The sequence below is a fragment of the Equus przewalskii genome, chromosome 9 (genome assembly GCF_037783145.1).
Source record: "Equus przewalskii isolate Varuska chromosome 9, EquPr2, whole genome shotgun sequence".
In the NCBI taxonomy this organism is placed as follows: domain Eukaryota; kingdom Metazoa; phylum Chordata; class Mammalia; order Perissodactyla; family Equidae; genus Equus; species Equus przewalskii.
The window spans coordinates 58,233,528-58,241,305 of NC_091839.1; the positions used below are offsets into that span (position 1 = coordinate 58,233,528).

Genomic DNA, 7,778 nt, shown 5'->3' on the forward strand with positions numbered 1-7,778 from the left:
GCCAGGCAGAAGTCATTGGTGACCGGACAAGAACAATGTAGTAGAGTGGTGGGGAGTGGGTGGAGAAGCTATGGTCCTAGTCCATAGTTCAGAGAAACAGAAGGGGGAGCCAAGTGTAGGGACACAAGTGCAGGTAAGTTTTGCAGATGCAGTGTGGGAGTGTTAGATGTTAAGTGTGTATGTTTTCTACTGATTTGCTTCTTTTTTTCTGGGAAATAGGAAGCAAGGTCATCAGCTGAAAGACAGAATAGGGGAAGGAGTGTTGGAGGTTTGGGAAGGGAGGAAAACATGTGAACTAGCGACCCAGGAGAGTGAGGGGACTAGAGAAGCATAGTGGGAGTGTCAGGCCAGCCCGTAAGGATCCCAAGTTCAGTGGCCACGAATTCAACTGGAATGGTCAGCAAGGCTGCACATTAATCTCCACTGTGGGTGTGTAGGTACAGCATGGTGGAGAGGTGGATTTAAATAACTCAGAAGCTGGAGAAATGACCTGAAAGAGAGAGAAAGGAGTAGGATCAAGAGAAGATGTGGATGGATTAGGGAGTTGGAAAGGAATTGGGGAAGTGTTTATGATTTTGAGAAAGGCGGGAATGAGGAGTGTATTAGTTATCTTCTGCTGTATATCAAATTACCACAAACTTGGCAACTTGAAACAGCACACATTTATTATCTCCCCATTTCATGGGTCAGGAGTCTGGGCATGGCTTAGTGAGTCCTCTTTATCAGGAGCTCTCACAAGACTGCAGTCAAGATGTTGACCAGGGCTGGGGTCTCATCTGAGGCTCGAATGGGGAAGGATCCACTTCCAAGTTCATATGGTTGTTGGCAGGATTCGGTTCATTGTGGGTTATCTGACTAAGGACCTTTCTTCCTTGCTGCTGTCAGCTGGAGGCCTGCTTCAGTTCCTTGCCACGTGGGCCTCTCCGTATGGTGGGTTATTTCATCAAAGCCAGCAAAGGGAGAGAATCATCAGAGAGTCTGCTAGCAAGACGGAAGTTACAATCTATGTAACATGATCACAGAAGTGACATCACCTTTGCCATATTCTCTTGTTTAGAAGCAAGTCACAGGTCTCTCCCACACTCAGAGAAGAGGAGATTCCATACGGGAATGAATACGAGGAAACAGAGATAATTGGGACCCATCTTAAGAGTCTGTCTGTAACAAGGAGAAAGGGATGAAATAGATTTTGAATCAAAGAAGGGAAACTGAGGGAGCTAAAACACAGCAGACAGCCCCTTTCCTAGTGAAAAAGGAGATGAGGTACCCTTGAGAGAGAAAGAGCCAGAATGGAGGATATGGGGGCTAAATGTTTGTAATGAGGAGAGGCAGTAGGTGGCTCCTGAACAGCACGGAGGGCCCAGCCAGATTAGAAAGTGTGCATTTGCTGTGGAGCCAATTGGCGGTTAAGTGATTTGCTCCAGCATCAGATAGTGCCCTGTTTTCAGCCTGAAAACTAATGGATGGAGTGATTGACCCAGGGTTGAGTGTGTTAAAAGGTGGGTCAAGAGTGCATTAAAAGGGTATGTTAAAAGGTCAGGGCCAAAAGTCTCTACGGTGCTGGTAAAAAAAAAAAAAAACCCAAGTGACTCAGAATCATTTTTCTATTTCCTACTTCCACATTCCTACTTCACCAACTCTCCCAGAATAGGTCTGGGTGTTCCGGGGTTGGCCTGACCCTGTGAAGGCCAGCCATCCACCAGGATGCAGGGCCAGGTGCTGGCAAGTCTTCCAGACAGCCTCACCGGGGACACTGCAAAACAGAAGCTCTTTCTGTGGAGCCAGGATCCCCCTTGGAGGCCTCCCCTCATTACCCCCAGGCCCTTTCCTGCTTTCAAAGGCTCTCATGAACCTTCCTCAGTTACCGAGACCTCTCTCACCTGTGCCCACCTCTGCCTCATCCTCTACCTCAGCCAGTGTTTGTTGGGTTCTTTTTGTGGATAACCCCACTCCAGATATAGTTTAGAGTGAGCTATGACAGTCAGTACACTGACCTTGAATTCACAACTGGTCAAGGAAGTAAGAATGCTGAAGTAGGTAGAGGATACTGTGATTAGTTTGTTCAGAAATTTGATTCTCAGTTTCCTAGATTAACTGTTGTCTTTTTCTTTACCATGCCATCACTCAGTCTTGTTATTGTGCTCTTGAATGGGGCTGAGTAGGCCACCACCAAAAGAGAAAAATCCAGGGGCTGGCCCGGTGGCATAGTGGTTACGTTCATGCTCTCTGTTTTGGTGGCCTGGGGTTCACAGGTTCAGATCCCTGGCGTGGACCTAGCACTGCTCGTCAAGCCACACTGTGGCAGCATCTCACATAAAATAGAGGAAGATTGGCACAGGTGTTACCACCGTGACAATATTCCTCACAAGAAAAAAAAAAAAAGAAGGGGCTGGCCCCGTGGCTGAGTGGTTAAGTTCGCGTGCTCCGCTGCAGGCGGCCCAGTGTTTTGTTGGTTCGAATCCTGGGCGCGGACATGGCACTGCTCATCAAACCACGCTGAGGCAGCGTCCCACATGCCACAACTAGAAGGGCCCACAACGAAGAATATACAACTATGTACCAGGGGGCTTTGGGGAGAAAAAGGAAAAAAATTAAAAAATAATCTAGAATTTTAAAAAAAAAAGAGAGAGAGAAAAATCCAATGACCTTCAAATGCCATCCGGTCCAGCCTCCTTCCTTTGAGCAAGGATGGTACCAGGAACAATAATCTTGTGTGGGAAGACTTCAGGAGGAGGACAAAAGCCCTTGACTGCATGTAACTCTGCTGATTGAGCAGTATTTTATTTAAAGCTTATAGTCAATGTAAAAGTTTTCTTGCTTCAGAAAATTCTTAGAGAAAGGATAATTATTTCCCACACGAATAGAGCTGTGTCAGGTCTCATTCATCTTGGTACCCCTAGCACCCAGCCCATTGCAAGCCCATAATACTTCTTCAATAAGTCTTTGTTGAGCTGAAATGAGCTGATCTAAGGGCGAGACGCAAGCAAATATGAGTCACCCCTGAGTGACGTCAAATAAGTGAAAATGAGAAGAAATCTCAGTGTTTCTTATCAGAGACTGAATATTAACATTTGAAGACTTGCTGCTATGTGGATTCCTTTACCATCTTCCTGTATAAAACACTGCTTTTTAAAAACACAGGATCAGGATCTATTTTTAAGAGAAAACTTTGGGATGAAACTTTTTAAATGCACACAAATATAGAGAAGAAAACAGCAATAACCCATATTCGCACAATGCAGAATTAAGTACTATTCACATTCGGGCATATCTGCTTTCAGCCTTTTTATTTAATACTCTGTTTTTAAAACCTACACTAGTGCAATTATGTGCTGAAAAATATATGTCTCAGTGTGTGTGTGCACGTATGCATACTGTGAACTCAGATGTATGTGCTCACACATTTGTGGCTTTTTGCTTGCTTTTCTCTGGAGTTGCTGAGTTGGAAGGTGCTGTGTTACACACTGCTGTGGCAATAATGGAATAATGGAGCCATGATTATACCTGTCAGCGTACAGAATGAACTATCCAAATAACACGGTTTTTTTTTCTTTTGGTGAGGAAGATTGGCCCTGAGCTAACATCTGTTGCCAGTCTTCCTCTATTTTTTGTATGTGGGATGCCATCACAGCATGGCTTGACGAGCGGTGTGTAGGTCCACACCCGGGATCCAAACCCATGAAATCCGGGCCACCGAAGCAGAGCACACAAACCTAACAACCATGCCACCAGGCCGGCCCCTAGATAATACATTTTTAAAGCATAAAAATTGTAAGTAATCCATGCACATTGGAAAAAATTCTAACATGACCCTCTGGCCTTTGGTCCTTCAGTTTTTCTCTTCAGAGGCAACCAGCTTTGCCAGTTCCTCGTGAATGTTTCCAGAAATACTATTTGCATACACAAACATATATTTTCTATTTTTCTACACAGATGGTAGCATGCTGTGAATACTGTTTTGTACTTAAGCATGGAGTTTTGAAAATTTTGGAAGTACTTCTTAACAGTAAGCACTTTTTTCTTTAAATTTCAGTTTTATTGTTATATTGTTCATATATTATATATTATATATAATATATACTCATGTAATATATATATTATTTAGTTATATTGACATATAAAAACAGCAAGCTTTCTAAATGCACAAATTAGGAGTCATGGTCTTCCTTATTCCTCGGTCTCAGACAAGTAACTTGGGTGGTCAAAGCATGTCCTCCACTAGCTGGACGGGTCCCTTCACATCACAAAGTCCCGTGTCAGCAGTAGACAGTTTGTTCTTACTCTCTCCGGTTGAAGTTACTTAAAAGCCCACGAGAAAACCCTTTATATTTTTGGTAGCTAAACCAAAATTCTGCAGAACACGACAAAACCAAACAGAGGGAAATTTGGGGCTCAGCTTAAAATACAGCTGGGCAAGCCCACACTTAGTTGCTGGAATAACAACCAGCTGGGAGGTTGCAGCTAAATTTAGCCTGGAACCTTCAACACAGTCCGCTCTGATGTCCACAACCCCCACACGGAGACCGCTCCCCCATCTCTGAAGCCGGTAGACGAGTGGGGACAGCAGCGTTCGTCCAAAATGCTGACTTTGCGAAAACGACCTTGTCGATCTGGTGTGATTTAATAGGCTGTAAAAGGTTTGATTTACAGCCGATCAATAGGCAAACAGTATGATTTGTTGGTGGGGGAATATGAAGCACAGGGACTAGGATGATGCCAAACAGTGGAAAAGGTTAATTAACATGGTAAAGTTCATTTTAAATTTTGATTAATAAAAAAAGAAGAACAAACTGGAACTGTAAGTGGGTCTTGCTGTCAGGGCTGGCCTGATGGAAAACGAAAGGTGAACAGAATTGGTCTCCTCCACGTGGGCCTCCCAGGAGGGCTCCACTCATGCTTTGTCCCATGCCCCAAGGTGGGGGTGGGGGACTGCAAAGGACAGGGAGCCCCCAAACATGGGCTCAAGTCTTGATTTTATGATTTGGCTAGCCTCGGTGTCCTGGTTTGTTCAAGTGAGAGGGTTGGACTAGATGAGATCTGAGCCCCCAGACTCCTAGGTCTGAAATTCTTGGTGCTTTGGGCCTCCTGCAACTAAGTGCCTTGCACCCTGGCATTGCTCTACACCCGTCACCCTAGCCCTCTTGAAACCCAAGTGGTGGGTGAACACAGGGGCCTTAATGCCTCAAGATGAGACCACGTGTTGAAAATACAACTTGGTAAGGGAGGAACATAAGGACCCTGAGAGAGCTTGGCATCCACCTCCATCCTGAAGATGGCACCGAGGAAGGCCTGACACCCCACACAGCATCCCAGATGTCAGCTGGACCTCCTCTAGGAGAGGCATGTGACGTAGTTTATGGAAAATAAACAAGATGAGGTTGCCAAGTGTAGCCACCTGGTGCCCAGGCAGCAACTGCCATGAGTAGCAGGACTGCTGATTTACTCACCGCACTCAGATGTGCAAAGAAAACGTCTATCATCGTCCTCATGAGGCCCTTACCCAATGGATGGTGATAAAGAGAAGCCAGGTTGAGTCTAACCAGTTTAAGACCTAGATGCAATATTTAAATACTGTCTTGAGGATTACTTCAGTCTCCATGGTTCAGTTGCTCAGTTTTCCAGCCTCTTCCCCTGCTCCTCTACTCCTCTCTTAGGTTTCTAGTGGATGGGGCAACAGGAGAAGCTTTACAGGACATCACGGCAGTTGGGGACTGAGAAGGGGCCCCTGGCCTCATGCTGGTCTGTGTATGTGAACACTCTACACGATCCCCAAGCTGTGGTTGGGTTGGTTTGATGTTCTACTGGTCTCAGCAGCCTATGAACTCCTCATGTGTTCTTTCTCAGCCTATTTCTCAGCCTGCTGCCCCTCCCTGTGGATCTGGGCTCCCCTTGCCTCTCTGCATCATCACAGACACCTCTGAGTCCCTGCCACCCTCTCCCTCTGGGCTCTGGCCAGGCCGCCCCCCATAGCCTTGGTTGCAGCATCACTGGACCCCTAGCCACATTAGGGCCCTTGCAAATCTCCTGGCTCATGGGAACCAAAGGATACTCAAGATGCAAGCTAGACCCTCTTTCTGCCTGTGCCCTAAACATATTGGGGATGGAGTGTGAGGGATAGACTACCCCTGGAGACGGCCGTGCTGCCTCCTCAGGCTCTCGGGGGACAGGGGAGGTCCTGGGGGTATGCACTGTGGTCAAGAGTGTGGATTCAATAGTCTCACAGGCCTGGCTTCATCCTCAGCTTTGTACTTAGCAGTGGTGTGGCTTCAGGCCAGGGCCTCGACCACTGCCTAACCGGGAGAACAACACACATCTCACAGGGATGTGGCGATAGTCCGTGAGATTTTCTGTAAAGCAAGCAGCTCCTTTTCGAGGCAGGGAAGCCAGTTGGAGAGGAAAGAAGTATCCTTTGCTAGAGAAGCAGGGCGTGGTAGGATTGCTCCCTAAGAATTCTCCTCTTGACCCTACACACCCCCATGCAGCACCCCGAACTGAGCATGTGCCCCATATCTGCTTTTTCTGAGTCTGTTAACATTTCAATGACTAAAATACCACTCTCTGATTTGGCCAATAAGTCATTTTTTAAAATAGCAAATTTTACGTTACCTCAATTGCCAAATCTCCTGGGATGCAGTCACTTTGTACGATGATTGGTTGACTTTAGAATAAAGGGAGTGGCTTCCTCTCTGGGCTGAGAGGCAGCTTGCAGAGATATGGCTGAACGGATCGAGAAGATCCGAATCGTTGACAAATACAGGACTGGTTACAGTGCCTCTCTCAGGAAAATGGTGAAGAAAATTGAGCTTGGCCTGCACACCAAGTACACTTGCTCCTTCTGTGGCAAAACCAAAACGGAGAGATGAGCTGTGGGGCTCTGGCACTGCAATTCTGCGTGAAACAGCAGCTGGAGGGGCCTGGACCTACCACGCCACTTCTGCCGTCTCAGCAAAGTCAGCCATCAGAGGACCAAAGGAACCGAAAGAGAAGTTCCACCATTTGAAACATCGCTATAGATAACAAATGGGTGAATTTATGTAACAAAAAAGGGGGTCATGTGACCCAGCCCTGCTCTCCTTGGGCCAACCACATGGCACAGCTTGTTCTGTCTCCGATCCACTGAAGGTAACAGGGTGACTCCCCAAAACCATGACGCCTTCCAGGTCCTTCTTCTCTCGCATACTCTCCACATTCCAAGCACTCCGCCCTCTCTCCCCATAGCCCAGCCCTAGTGAGGCTCTGGTCCCTTGCCTTTGGCTGGCAGGAAGGATAAGGCAACCAGCTTATTCAAAAAGAATGTTCCCCTGCCAGGCTTTTGTGTCTTAAGCCTTCTATCATTAACTGGAATGAAAGGCTTTTTCTCTCCTTAAAGGGGTTTTGGGTCTCAGTAGGTGGGAGAGGAGATGTTGCATCTTCAGGGTGATGGCCCTGGGTCAGTAGCTGCTCCTGGAGTTGTCTCAGACCTCTGTGGTGATTGGTTGGCCCTTAGGGAACCAGGGGGTGGGGAGCCAGAACCCAGCAGTCCTCTGCTTCATCCAGCCAGGATGGCCCAGCAGGAAGGAGCCTGACCCCAAGAGAGCCAACGAGAGGAGGAACTCGTGCTTCTCTTTGCCCGCCTCTCATGTTCACTCCCTACTGAAAGACAGACCCACCTGCTTCCCGTCTCCTCATGTCAGTCCTGCTGTGCCCATGTTTGATCCCAAGACTTCTATCATACAAGTGACAGCATTTTAGATCATAATTGATGATGTCTCTGTGCCAGACTTCCTGGCCTTATTCCC

General features: G+C 47.0%; 1 pseudogene; it reads left to right on the forward strand.

The window, feature by feature from the left end:
• Positions 1–6,582: 6,582 nt before the first annotated feature.
• On the forward strand, positions 6,583–7,126 carry LOC103551376 (large ribosomal subunit protein eL43-like; annotated as a pseudogene).
• Positions 7,127–7,778: the final 652 nt, after the last annotated feature.